Source organism: Ambystoma mexicanum (genome assembly GCF_040938575.1).
Source record: "Ambystoma mexicanum isolate Mex_15411 chromosome 12 unlocalized genomic scaffold, UKY_AmexF1_1 Mex_chr12_unloc.2, whole genome shotgun sequence".
In the NCBI taxonomy this organism is placed as follows: Eukaryota; Metazoa; Chordata; class Amphibia; order Caudata; family Ambystomatidae; genus Ambystoma; species Ambystoma mexicanum.
This window is the reverse complement of record NW_027182323.1, coordinates 7,797,949-7,812,515: the sequence shown is the minus strand read 5'-3', so window position 1 is coordinate 7,812,515 and position 14,567 is coordinate 7,797,949. Positions and strand designations below refer to the sequence as shown.

General features: G+C 46.1%; 2 non-coding genes across 2 annotated transcripts; both read left to right on the top strand.

The window, feature by feature from the left end:
- The first annotated feature begins 7,019 nt into the window (after positions 1-7,019).
- TRNAM-CAU (transfer RNA methionine (anticodon CAU)) lies at positions 7,020-7,092 on the top strand. The gene has a single exon. It is a non-coding gene; the product is annotated as a tRNA-Met (tRNA).
- A 7,125-nt stretch (positions 7,093-14,217) lies between these two features.
- Positions 14,218-14,290, top strand: TRNAM-CAU (transfer RNA methionine (anticodon CAU)). The gene has a single exon. It is a non-coding gene; the product is annotated as a tRNA-Met (tRNA).
- Positions 14,291-14,567: the final 277 nt, after the last annotated feature.

Genomic DNA, 14,567 nt, shown 5'->3' with positions numbered 1-14,567 from the left:
CATTCTCACTCCAATTCATCCATTCATAAATCAAGTCATCCATTAATAAATCACATTAATTGCAGTAACAGTGGCCTGGTTTTCGATTAATCTCAAAGGAACGCGGGATTACCAGCTCATGTCATTCAAAGTGCAGGAGAAAGATAGTTTGTGCTCGTGTGTAAAAAAGCATGTGATCCAGGCAACGTATGGTGCCGCACTCAAACCAATATATATGGATCCGGGGGAATCTCATCACGGATTACGTTGAAGGTTGACAGGAGATTTCAAAAAATGAATTCCCAAAATCACACAGGTCTGCCATTTTCTTGATATCCACTCCTGTCAATAAGAATGGTCCAGTGCCTTTGAAAGCCTACCGGTTAGTTATCAAGGCAACCTATAGATTCAAGAAAGCATCCCATTTTGGGTCCGAGAACAAGACAACTGCAGTTGCTTCATCTGAGCTGTACATTGAAACACAACACAAAAACCAAAGTCTAGCATCATCTACTCTCGGGGCATTATGTACTAATGTGCTTTAAATGGGCGGGTACTTGCCAGCCCAGAGTAGCGGCATGTCTTTTATCGGAAAGACTATGGTGTTCCTTACGAGTTTGCCGGTAAGCCGCCAACAGCAAACACAGCTTACTGCTTCCACCGCCCGATATCCCGATATTACCGGGATATTGCAGCTGGCGCAGTCACGGTAAGTGCCCATTGAGAACCACTGAATCACTGGCACCGCTGTTAACGGTGCCAGTGATACAGTGAATTCACTGCCGGCAGGGGCCTGAAAATGAGAAACAGTTCAAATGTTTTTGCCTTGAAAACAGGCAAAGACTTGGATAACTCTCTGCAACTTAATTTTGGGCTTTGAGCTACAAAATAACTAATGTCCCCTCATTACTATTCACTGACGATTACAAAGAGATGTTAAGTGTTCAAATACCACGGTGGTCGCTCTTTTCTGCCTGAGCGGGGTTGTTTACCTTGCTTGTCACACAGCCATCCTCAGATCACCGACGAGATATGAGAGAAGAGAGGCACTGCATTTTATTGCCGGCCCATACAAACCCAGAGATTTCTTGCTCTTCCCCAGGTACTCGGAGAAGAGCATGAAAACCCAGAGACCCTGGGACAATCCCCAAGGTTTGATAGGTCTCGGTGGGGCACATAACACGCCAAATGGGATTGTGGATGCTTGGGAGTTCGGAAGGGCAAGGACAGTGTCCTGTGAAACCATTTTGTGAAGTTGTCCACCCTAACAACGAGGGTTTTGCCATTCGACCAACAGCACACGGCAAATAGGTGCCCATGTCCCACCTCGTTTTGGGTTGCTGCATCAGATGCAGCCTGGAGCGGTGAGGGACATGGACACCAGACAGTGTTGCATGCTCTGACTTCAGCTCCAGTCCTGCGCGCATTTACTAGTCTGAACTTCTGAAAGAAGTCAGGTCATTTCTTTCCGGGGTCAGAGTGTACGACTCCAGAAAGAAATGATTTGACTAATTTCTGAAATCGGACTAGTGAATGCGCTCAGGGACTTAAGAAAGTAAAGTTCTAGCTGCAGCGCACACGCCGTTGTTTATCAAATGGCGCGGCGGAAACGATTGCATGTCAGTTTAGTCTGGATTTTCCAAGCTGTGTTTGGGGGACATGTTGCAGGACTTTTTTGTGGCTCGCTCCCCCACTCTTGCAATGCTGTATACTCCCCTGGGGTCAGGAGTGGCAGGGAGCGGTGTGTGGGGGTCATCTCCAAAGAATAAATGACACACCTGAAAGTTATTTGCATGGCCAGTCACTGACAGATTCCGACCTGCATTCCAGAACACCTAATTTTCCAGAAGCGCTCCTCTGAATTTGAAATGTGCAAGTCCCCAGTTTGAAACCAGATAAGAGTGCCCAATGGGTTAATGGACTGACTTCAGACCTCTCTGTATAACCTGCAGGCCACACATCCAGTTCTGGTGAGACTCCGATGCATGTTTGCTTGATAGGCTGGGAACTTTAGTCATCTCGCCTGGTCTCGAGAAGTTGCCCTGTTTGATTCGCAGCACAGAAAACTTATCAGCACTGACATTAAGCTTCACATATTTTCCTCATGTCAGTCGGGTGCAGAGAGACACGTTTGTATGCTGTGGGTTACCGAGGTAAGAGTGCACAAAACATAGGCACAATTGATAGTGGGCTTGCAGGCACTTGGAGGGGCACTAGGCGTTGGGTGACCATGCATGGCTCCACTTGTAACACACTTTTCAAAACTGTCCATCAGCCACCAAAATGCAACCTCCCCCCAAACAAAAGTTGAGAGTTGCTCAAACCCTGTATTTATACCTCAGGGGATTCAGGGCACTGTAGTTTGCATCTCATTTCCTTCACTGCTGTCAGGGGCGGACTGCCCTATCGGACGTTCTGCCACCGGCAGAATGCAATTCGGACTCGGGATGGCCTGGGGCCAGTTTTACAAGCCACCCTGGGGCCAGTTTGGAATATAAGATTATTTTTGCGATTGAGTAACTTAAGTTACTTTAGGCAAGGTAATGTTACATATTGCTCTGAGTTACTCGCCGCCGCACAGCTGATGGAATGCAGAAGGCATCCATCAAAGAAGGTTAACACTTAGTAAGTGTTAACTTTGCTTTGATGAATGCACACAATAGCTGAGGCCGTGATGGGCAGTGTGTGTCCCCAGCCATCTGCCGGTGTGGTGCCAGGTTAAACACCAAATTGTAACAAATTGTCCTGGGGGTTGGGAGGGAGAGAGCTGAGAGCTCGCCTTCTGATATGGGCGGTTCCTGTCCTGTGTTGTGTGCATGTTTGTTTTGGGTTAGGGTGGTGCGCGGGGTGACCTGCCTAGTGTATAGTCCTCCTCGCTGTGAGCGTCGGGGCAGCGACCAGGCAACTGCCAGGGGCCTGCTGCTGCAATGTGGCTTGGGCTGGCTTGGCAGTCAATCACGTGAGCGGACCGCATGTGCATGGTGTATTGTGCTGCTGGGTCTGGGTGCGGTCGGTCACTCACCACGACAGCCCCCCGCACATTTGGTAAACAAGGAAGGAATTTTTGACATGGAGTAGCAGCCTGCAGGCCTCTGGCCCTCTGGCTATTGCAAAGCAAAGCACATGCAACTTGCAAGTGTAACAACAGCGACAAGGCCTCTATCCGGAGCTACAGCAGGCCAACAGAAGGCTCCGCCTAGCTCAACCCAGCTCTGCAACCCAGCCGAGGTGGACAGCAGAAGACATTATTTGTGCATGCACGTGGGCCGACGTGATCACAAATAGTAAGTAAAGATAAAAACATAAAATAAAGGGGCCAGTGCCCGGCCAGGTCATCTACCCTTTATAGCTTTTTTTACTCTGGAGGACTGGACTGGGCTTGTAGACCGTCTGCAAGCCCAGTACTCGAGGCCCATCCACTCCATGCAAAGACCCCTGCTGTTAAGCAACTTAAATTAACTAGTGATTGCCCTGAAGCTGCTGCCGTCTGAAACCTCTTTAAAATGAATAGAAAGGACCCGGCTACTTCTTGAAAAGGATAGATGTGCTGAAGGTCAAAAGGAGAAAGAAAGCAGAGCAGCCATCCATGCCATAGACCCGTTGAAGCATTGCTTCATTTAGAAGTCACTGTAGGCATGCCGCTAAGAGCACACCGTTTATTTTGCAGTTTTGCTTGCTTTGTACTTTTATTCTCTTGTTACTAGTATTCCTAGTGCTACCAGTAAATCTAAAAATATATGTATTTGTTAAAAATGAACCTTTATTAAGTTAACTGAATGAACAAGAAAATAATTCCCAGCACCAGATAGCAGAGTGTGTATAACTGAAATGACATACCCAGCGGGTAAACTGCCCAATGTACACATACTTCAATGGAACATGACATCATGAAAACATCCTTTTTGACAGAGTGAAATGTCCCAGTAACAATCTATATATCTTAAAGAAATATGTGCCCTAAGATCCCATTCCCTTATCTTTTACATTTCTAACAGTGAATACGCTAAAGTGTACGCATGGCAGAGTTCAATGATTTGTTTGATCTAACACAACTGTCTGTTCCATTCTGTATAGTTCAGGAAATCATGCTCCGAGTTTAGTTTCTTTTTCAAACAATTAAGTTCCATTGTGCGGCTGGCCCTGCCCATTTCTGTAACTCTCTCTCTGTAGGATCGTGCAGTACATGCAAGTGCGTGTAAACGGACTACATGCCTCCACACATTCTGCGTGTTTTATGTTCATTTAAATTGGCCGAGACGAGGTCCATGACTGCAGAGATGTTTTGGAGAGACTAACCCACCCTGTGCTGGTATCAATTTGCGACGCACATACACACTGCATATGCATACAAATATTTTTTTTATTTCTAAACTTCCCTTTTACCTGCAGTGATCTTCTTTATGGTTGGTGCAGGTCAGCAACACAGCACGCTCCACCTGATGACTGATATCTTGAAATATGCACCAAAAGTAGTTGCTTTATGTCACTAATCAAATTTTTTCAACATCGCTTTCATGGACAACGAGCAGATGAGGCATTCCAGCAATTATTAATCTGCTGATGCATCAGGTCCGGTTCTCTGGGGAGAGTACCTTGTGGTTAGCCTGGGGCAGGTAGACAGATTGGAGAATGGTGGTTCAATGTGTATGCTTCTGATGAAAAAATAAGTTGAATTAGTGCTTGGAAATGCAGGGCAAAAGATTAGATCTGTTCAGTTTTAGGTCTCTTGAAACGTGGCTCGTTCATTCAACGCCGAGCACACTCCACACAGTTTTGACCTAGCACAGCCAGTTTGATGCACCCTTCTTCCACCACTACTGCTGTAAGGGCCAGCCGTGTGCTGGAGGATCTGAGAGTTGATGGCAATGGGAACTTTGCAGGCATAGAGTCCCTGTCTATTGCCGCTCAGCATGTGAGTGCGCTTTACGTGGAAATGCCCCAGAAACTGCAGGCACATGCAGTTCACTGCAAATTTTGCTCAGTCTTGTGAACGAGACTGTAAATATGGAGCCAGAAAGTGCATTAATGTATTATCCTAATTATGTGCCTTTTTTAAGTGGACTCGCTTAACAGAGCAAAGCACAGAAGCATCATTGAGACACAAAGTTTACATATTTACTCTGCTGCTCTTATGATGCAGCTATCTGTGTGCCAGCAACAGAGCTTCACCAACCAAAAAGCACCTGTTTAAAAGAAAAACCCTCTTCAAGGTTCATGAATTCCCACCTGAATTCCTTTATGCGCTACAGAGTGCCTTGACCAATGGATAGATGAATGGATGGATGGACGGCATAGGTTGGTGTATATAGTAATGGATCCATGGATGGATGGATGGGCAGGAGGAAGTTGGGCCAGCTGGAATTTTGTGACAATGAATCTCCATATCAGTGTTTATTGCACAACTTATTTTGTTGCATGTGTTAAATCACTGAAAGTACAGTGTGTTTATATAGATTTTTCAGGTTGCCATTATCTCACCTTCTGGGATGTATAGCTTACTATTCAGGATGTGAAAATTAAAGCCACAAAATATTCTTTTGGCTTAACATGTTGCTATACGGATTTACATGTTGTCATGTGGCTCGATTATGCCATTTCTGTTTTTTGTAAGTAAACTCTATAAGACATTATTACTGAAGGCCTTGAAATCCAAACTATTTGTACCCAGTCAAGCTTGGAAGGTATGTGATCAAATTTGAAGAGTGGCGCTTAGCGTTCAGCCAAAGTTTGTGATCCTCCTAGTCCATTCCACCCACCCCCCTCCAACAGCTGTTTGGCCATCCCACTCCCTCCTTTTTGGATGCAGCCAGAGTACCACTAGTTTCGTATTTCCACTTCCACCACTGCACACATCACAGTCCCCAGAATTGTACAGCACATGCATTAATCCACTCCTTTTCATGCATAGCCTGTTCTTGCAGGGGTGAGTTGTCGGATTGGCTTGGGGTCCGCGGTGGCACCAATGGAGAGTGGTAGATTGAGGCAGCGTGGGCCAGCCCAGGTACTCGCATTCACAACGTGGGGTGTATCTGTGATTCTTCTGTAATGCCGGGTGATGCCTGTGCGACACACAACCTAATTCAACAGATTCCTGCGGCAGGTGTGTTCACCCACTGGATTATCATACCGGTGCGTGGCCTCGAGCATAACGTGTTCTTGCAGGAGCTATGCCCTGCAAGTTCAGAGAGTTGTGGTATCGCCAGCGGTAACAGGTGGCCCCAACAAAGTGTGGGAGTTGTTGGCAGTGTGTGCCAGGTACTCAAGACCAGCTTACAGGATGTGAGCTGCCTCTGTAAGGCAGGTCACACCTGATACCATAACATGCCTCCACAGATTTCTGCAGCAGGTGTAGTCGCCCATTTGGTTATCTTACCGGTGCATGCAATGTTGTGAATTGACGTGATTCACGGATGCTGGTTTGAGGGCCCCTCTTTTTGAGGCGAAGGACTGGCCACTTTTCTTTTAGGTGCCCGGCCGTCTTTCTTGTCCCAGTCCGAGCCTGACTGCTATATGACAGCTTTTACGCACTCTCGTGGTCATGCAGGAAGCTGATCAGCAGGCAAACCTTCCCTCCAGCATCCCACCAGAAAATGGAGGCTGGCTCCATCCCTGGATCTATACCGCAAGGGATGCAGGCCATTCTAGTATACATCACATTTCCTTCACTGTTGACAACTTTCTGCGCCGTCTAGCGGTGAAATTCGATCAGCATGACTAACTCCCCTCACCCTCTCTGGTTGTAGACGACTTTTTCTGCAAGGGAAATCACCTTCAGTAAAAATGTTTATGGGTGAAATGAGCTCAGCAGGTGTTCTACTTTTCAACATTGTTTTTTTTTATCCGATTCTGTAGTATTGTGGCAAGTTTTAGATGCAGAATCATTAGCATATGCAGAACAAAATCGAATCTGAAAACTATTATTGGTAGTCTTAAGGAGAGTTTGAATGTAATGATAGCAGTGACAGCATGGAAGCCAATATACATAAATGCAATTGGCCTGGGTTTCTGGTATAAGCCGTGTTGAGGTACACAAAGACAGTGTCTTCTTAGCGCAGTAGGCAGCGCGTCAGTCTCATAATCTGAAGGTCGTGAGTTCGATTCTCACAGAGGGCATTTACTTTTGACTATTCATTAGAATTAACTGCTTCGGGCCTTTTCAACCTTTACTTTTAAATATTATTCTCCTTCGGCTGTTGTGCAGATCCATGAAATCACTGCACATTCTCACTCCAATTCATCCATTCATAAATCAAGTCATCCATTAATAAATCACATTAATTGCAGTAACAGTGGCCTGGTTTTCGATTAATCTCAAAGGAACGCGGGATTACCAGCTCATGTCATTCAAAGTGCAGGAGAAAGATAGTTTGTGCTCGTGTGTAAAAAAGCATGTGATCCAGGCAACGTATGGTGCCGCACTCAAACCAATATATATGGATCCGGGGGAATCTCATCACGGATTACGTTGAAGGTTGACAGGAGATTTCAAAAAATGAATTCCCAAAATCACACAGGTCTGCCATTTTCTTGATATCCACTCCTGTCAATAAGAATGGTCCAGTGCCTTTGAAAGCCTACCGGTTAGTTATCAAGGCAACCTATAGATTCAAGAAAGCATCCCATTTTGGGTCCGAGAACAAGACAACTGCAGTTGCTTCATCTGAGCTGTACATTGAAACACAACACAAAAACCAAAGTCTAGCATCATCTACTCTCGGGGCATTATGTACTAATGTGCTTTAAATGGGCGGGTACTTGCCAGCCCAGAGTAGCGGCATGTCTTTTATCGGAAAGACTATGGTGTTCCTTACGAGTTTGCCGGTAAGCCGCCAACAGCAAACACAGCTTACTGCTTCCACCGCCCGATATCCCGATATTACCGGGATATTGCAGCTGGCGCAGTCACGGTAAGTGCCCATTGAGAACCACTGAATCACTGGCACCGCTGTTAACGGTGCCAGTGATACAGTGAATTCACTGCCGGCAGGGGCCTGAAAATGAGAAACAGTTCAAATGTTTTTGCCTTGAAAACAGGCAAAGACTTGGATAACTCTCTGCAACTTAATTTTGGGCTTTGAGCTACAAAATAACTAATGTCCCCTCATTACTATTCACTGACGATTACAAAGAGATGTTAAGTGTTCAAATACCACGGTGGTCGCTCTTTTCTGCCTGAGCGGGGTTGTTTACCTTGCTTGTCACACAGCCATCCTCAGATCACCGACGAGATATGAGAGAAGAGAGGCACTGCATTTTATTGCCGGCCCATACAAACCCAGAGATTTCTTGCTCTTCCCCAGGTACTCGGAGAAGAGCATGAAAACCCAGAGACCCTGGGACAATCCCCAAGGTTTGATAGGTCTCGGTGGGGCACATAACACGCCAAATGGGATTGTGGATGCTTGGGAGTTCGGAAGGGCAAGGACAGTGTCCTGTGAAACCATTTTGTGAAGTTGTCCACCCTAACAACGAGGGTTTTGCCATTCGACCAACAGCACACGGCAAATAGGTGCCCATGTCCCACCTCGTTTTGGGTTGCTGCATCAGATGCAGCCTGGAGCGGTGAGGGACATGGACACCAGACAGTGTTGCATGCTCTGACTTCAGCTCCAGTCCTGCGCGCATTTACTAGTCTGAACTTCTGAAAGAAGTCAGGTCATTTCTTTCCGGGGTCAGAGTGTACGACTCCAGAAAGAAATGATTTGACTAATTTCTGAAATCGGACTAGTGAATGCGCTCAGGGACTTAAGAAAGTAAAGTTCTAGCTGCAGCGCACACGCCGTTGTTTATCAAATGGCGCGGCGGAAACGATTGCATGTCAGTTTAGTCTGGATTTTCCAAGCTATGTTTGGGGGACATGTTGCAGGACTTTTTTGTGGCTCGCTCCCCCACTCTTGCAATGCTGTATACTCCCCTGGGGTCAGGAGTGGCAGGGAGCGGTGTGTGGGGGTCATCTCCAAAGAATAAATGACACACCTGAAAGTTATTTGCATGGCCAGTCACTGACAGATTCCGACCTGCATTCCAGAACACCTAATTTTCCAGAAGCGCTCCTCTGAATTTGAAATGTGCAAGTCCCCAGTTTGAAACCAGATAAGAGTGCCCAATGGGTTAATGGACTGACTTCAGACCTCTCTGTATAACCTGCAGGCCACACATCCAGTTCTGGTGAGACTCCGATGCATGTTTGCTTGATAGGCTGGGAACTTTAGTCATCTCGCCTGGTCTCGAGAAGTTGCCCTGTTTGATTCGCAGCACAGAAAACTTATCAGCACTGACATTAAGCTTCACATATTTTCCTCATGTCAGTCGGGTGCAGAGAGACACGTTTGTATGCTGTGGGTTACCGAGGTAAGAGTGCACAAAACATAGGCACAATTGATAGTGGGCTTGCAGGCACTTGGAGGGGCACTAGGCGTTGGGTGACCATGCATGGCTCCACTTGTAACACACTTTTCAAAACTGTCCATCAGCCACCAAAATGCAACCTCCCCCCAAACAAAAGTTGAGAGTTGCTCAAACCCTGTATTTATACCTCAGGGGATTCAGGGCACTGTAGTTTGCATCTCATTTCCTTCACTGCTGTCAGGGGCGGACTGCCCTATCGGACGTTCTGCCACCGGCAGAATGCAATTCGGACTCGGGATGGCCTGGGGCCAGTTTTACAAGCCACCCTGGGGCCAGTTTGGAATATAAGATTATTTTTGCGATTGAGTAACTTAAGTTACTTTAGGCAAGGTAATGTTACATATTGCTCTGAGTTACTCGCCGCCGCACAGCTGATGGAATGCAGAAGGCATCCATCAAAGAAGGTTAACACTTAGTAAGTGTTAACTTTGCTTTGATGAATGCACACAATAGCTGAGGCCGTGATGGGCAGTGTGTGTCCCCAGCCATCTGCCGGTGTGGTGCCAGGTTAAACACCAAATTGTAACAAATTGTCCTGGGGGTTGGGAGGGAGAGAGCTGAGAGCTCGCCTTCTGATATGGGCGGTTCCTGTCCTGTGTTGTGTGCATGTTTGTTTTGGGTTAGGGTGGTGCGCGGGGTGACCTGCCTAGTGTATAGTCCTCCTCGCTGTGAGCGTCGGGGCAGCGACCAGGCAACTGCCAGGGGCCTGCTGCTGCAATGTGGCTTGGGCTGGCTTGGCAGTCAATCACGTGAGCGGACCGCATGTGCATGGTGTATTGTGCTGCTGGGTCTGGGTGCGGTCGGTCACTCACCACGACAGCCCCCCGCACATTTGGTAAACAAGGAAGGAATTTTTGACATGGAGTAGCAGCCTGCAGGCCTCTGGCCCTCTGGCTATTGCAAAGCAAAGCACATGCAACTTGCAAGTGTAACAACAGCGACAAGGCCTCTATCCGGAGCTACAGCAGGCCAACAGAAGGCTCCGCCTAGCTCAACCCAGCTCTGCAACCCAGCCGAGGTGGACAGCAGAAGACATTATTTGTGCATGCACGTGGGCCGACGTGATCACAAATAGTAAGTAAAGATAAAAACATAAAATAAAGGGGCCAGTGCCCGGCCAGGTCATCTACCCTTTATAGCTTTTTTTACTCTGGAGGACTGGACTGGGCTTGTAGACCGTCTGCAAGCCCAGTACTCGAGGCCCATCCACTCCATGCAAAGACCCCTGCTGTTAAGCAACTTAAATTAACTAGTGATTGCCCTGAAGCTGCTGCCGTCTGAAACCTCTTTAAAATGAATAGAAAGGACCCGGCTACTTCTTGAAAAGGATAGATGTGCTGAAGGTCAAAAGGAGAAAGAAAGCAGAGCAGCCATCCATGCCATAGACCCGTTGAAGCATTGCTTCATTTAGAAGTCACTGTAGGCATGCCGCTAAGAGCACACCGTTTATTTTGCAGTTTTGCTTGCTTTGTACTTTTATTCTCTTGTTACTAGTATTCCTAGTGCTACCAGTAAATCTAAAAATATATGTATTTGTTAAAAATGAACCTTTATTAAGTTAACTGAATGAACAAGAAAATAATTCCCAGCACCAGATAGCAGAGTGTGTATAACTGAAATGACATACCCAGCGGGTAAACTGCCCAATGTACACATACTTCAATGGAACATGACATCATGAAAACATCCTTTTTGACAGAGTGAAATGTCCCAGTAACAATCTATATATCTTAAAGAAATATGTGCCCTAAGATCCCATTCCCTTATCTTTTACATTTCTAACAGTGAATACGCTAAAGTGTACGCATGGCAGAGTTCAATGATTTGTTTGATCTAACACAACTGTCTGTTCCATTCTGTATAGTTCAGGAAATCATGCTCCGAGTTTAGTTTCTTTTTCAAACAATTAAGTTCCATTGTGCGGCTGGCCCTGCCCATTTCTGTAACTCTCTCTCTGTAGGATCGTGCAGTACATGCAAGTGCGTGTAAACGGACTACATGCCTCCACACATTCTGCGTGTTTTATGTTCATTTAAATCGGCCGAGACGAGGTCCATGACTGCAGAGATGTTTTGGAGAGACTAACCCACCCTGTGCTGGTATCAATTTGCGACGCACATACACACTGCATATGCATACAAATATTTTTTTTATTTCTAAACTTCCCTTTTACCTGCAGTGATCTTCTTTATGGTTGGTGCAGGTCAGCAACACAGCACGCTCCACCTGATGACTGATATCTTGAAATATGCACCAAAAGTAGTTGCTTTATGTCACTAATCAAATTTTTTCAACATCGCTTTCATGGACAACGAGCAGATGAGGCATTCCAGCAATTATTAATCTGCTGATGCATCAGGTCCGGTTCTCTGGGGAGAGTACCTTGTGGTTAGCCTGGGGCAGGTAGACAGATTGGAGAATGGTGGTTCAATGTGTATGCTTCTGATGAAAAAATAAGTTGAATTAGTGCTTGGAAATGCAGGGCAAAAGATTAGATCTGTTCAGTTTTAGGTCTCTTGAAACGTGGCTCGTTCATTCAACGCCGAGCACACTCCACACAGTTTTGACCTAGCACAGCCAGTTTGATGCACCCTTCTTCCACCACTACTGCTGTAAGGGCCAGCCGTGTGCTGGAGGATCTGAGAGTTGATGGCAATGGGAACTTTGCAGGCATAGAGTCCCTGTCTATTGCCGCTCAGCATGTGAGTGCGCTTTACGTGGAAATGCCCCAGAAACTGCAGGCACATGCAGTTCACTGCAAATTTTGCTCAGTCTTGTGAACGAGACTGTAAATATGGAGCCAGAAAGTGCATTAATGTATTATCCTAATTATGTGCCTTTTTTAAGTGGACTCGCTTAACAGAGCAAAGCACAGAAGCATCATTGAGACACAAAGTTTACATATTTACTCTGCTGCTCTTATGATGCAGCTATCTGTGTGCCAGCAACAGAGCTTCACCAACCAAAAAGCACCTGTTTAAAAGAAAAACCCTCTTCAAGGTTCATGAATTCCCACCTGAATTCCTTTATGCGCTACAGAGTGCCTTGACCAATGGATAGATGAATGGATGGATGGACGGCATAGGTTGGTGTATATAGTAATGGATCCATGGATGGATGGATGGGCAGGAGGAAGTTGGGCCAGCTGGAATTTTGTGACAATGAATCTCCATATCAGTGTTTATTGCACAACTTATTTTGTTGCATGTGTTAAATCACTGAAAGTACAGTGTGTTTATATAGATTTTTCAGGTTGCCATTATCTCACCTTCTGGGATGTATAGCTTACTATTCAGGATGTGAAAATTAAAGCCACAAAATATTCTTTTGGCTTAACATGTTGCTATACGGATTTACATGTTGTCATGTGGCTCGATTATGCCATTTCTGTTTTTTGTAAGTAAACTCTATAAGACATTATTACTGAAGGCCTTGAAATCCAAACTATTTGTACCCAGTCAAGCTTGGAAGGTATGTGATCAAATTTGAAGAGTGGCGCTTAGCGTTCAGCCAAAGTTTGTGATCCTCCTAGTCCATTCCACCCACCCCCCTCCAACAGCTGTTTGGCCATCCCACTCCCTCCTTTTTGGATGCAGCCAGAGTACCACTAGTTTCGTATTTCCACTTCCACCACTGCACACATCACAGTCCCCAGAATTGTACAGCACATGCATTAATCCACTCCTTTTCATGCATAGCCTGTTCTTGCAGGGGTGAGTTGTCGGATTGGCTTGGGGTCCGCGGTGGCACCAATGGAGAGTGGTAGATTGAGGCAGCGTGGGCCAGCCCAGGTACTCGCATTCACAACGTGGGGTGTATCTGTGATTCTTCTGTAATGCCGGGTGATGCCTGTGCGACACACAACCTAATTCAACAGATTCCTGCGGCAGGTGTGTTCACCCACTGGATTATCATACCGGTGCGTGGCCTCGAGCATAACGTGTTCTTGCAGGAGCTATGCCCTGCAAGTTCAGAGAGTTGTGGTATCGCCAGCGGTAACAGGTGGCCCCAACAAAGTGTGGGAGTTGTTGGCAGTGTGTGCCAGGTACTCAAGACCAGCTTACAGGATGTGAGCTGCCTCTGTAAGGCAGGTCACACCTGATACCATAACATGCCTCCACAGATTTCTGCAGCAGGTGTAGTCGCCCATTTGGTTATCTTACCGGTGCATGCAATGTTGTGAATTGACGTGATTCACGGATGCTGGTTTGAGGGCCCCTCTTTTTGAGGCGAAGGACTGGCCACTTTTCTTTTAGGTGCCCGGCCGTCTTTCTTGTCCCAGTCCGAGCCTGACTGCTATATGACAGCTTTTACGCACTCTCGTGGTCATGCAGGAAGCTGATCAGCAGGCAAACCTTCCCTCCAGCATCCCACCAGAAAATGGAGGCTGGCTCCATCCCTGGATCTATACCGCAAGGGATGCAGGCCATTCTAGTATACATCACATTTCCTTCACTGTTGACAACTTTCTGCGCCGTCTAGCGGTGAAATTCGATCAGCATGACTAACTCCCCTCACCCTCTCTGGTTGTAGACGACTTTTTCTGCAAGGGAAATCACCTTCAGTAAAAATGTTTATGGGTGAAATGAGCTCAGCAGGTGTTCTACTTTTCAACATTGTTTTTTTTTATCCGATTCTGTAGTATTGTGGCAAGTTTTAGATGCAGAATCATTAGCATATGCAGAACAAAATCGAATCTGAAAACTATTATTGGTAGTCTTAAGGAGAGTTTGAATGTAATGATAGCAGTGACAGCATGGAAGCCAATATACATAAATGCAATTGGCCTGGGTTTCTGGTATAAGCCGTGTTGAGGTACACAAAGACAGTGTCTTCTTAGCGCAGTAGGCAGCGCGTCAGTCTCATAATCTGAAGGTCGTGAGTTCGATTCTCACAGAGGGCATTTACTTTTGACTATTCATTAGAATTAACTGCTTCGGGCCTTTTCAACCTTTACTTTTAAATATTATTCTCCTTCGGCTGTTGTGCAGATCCATGAAATCACTGCACATTCTCACTCCAATTCATCCATTCATAAATCAAGTCATCCATTAATAAATCACATTAATTGCAGTAACAGTGGCCTGGTTTTCGATTAATCTCAAAGGAACGCGGGATTACCAGCTCATGTCATTCAAAGTGCAGGAGAAAGATAGTTTGTGCTCGTGTGTAAAAAAGCA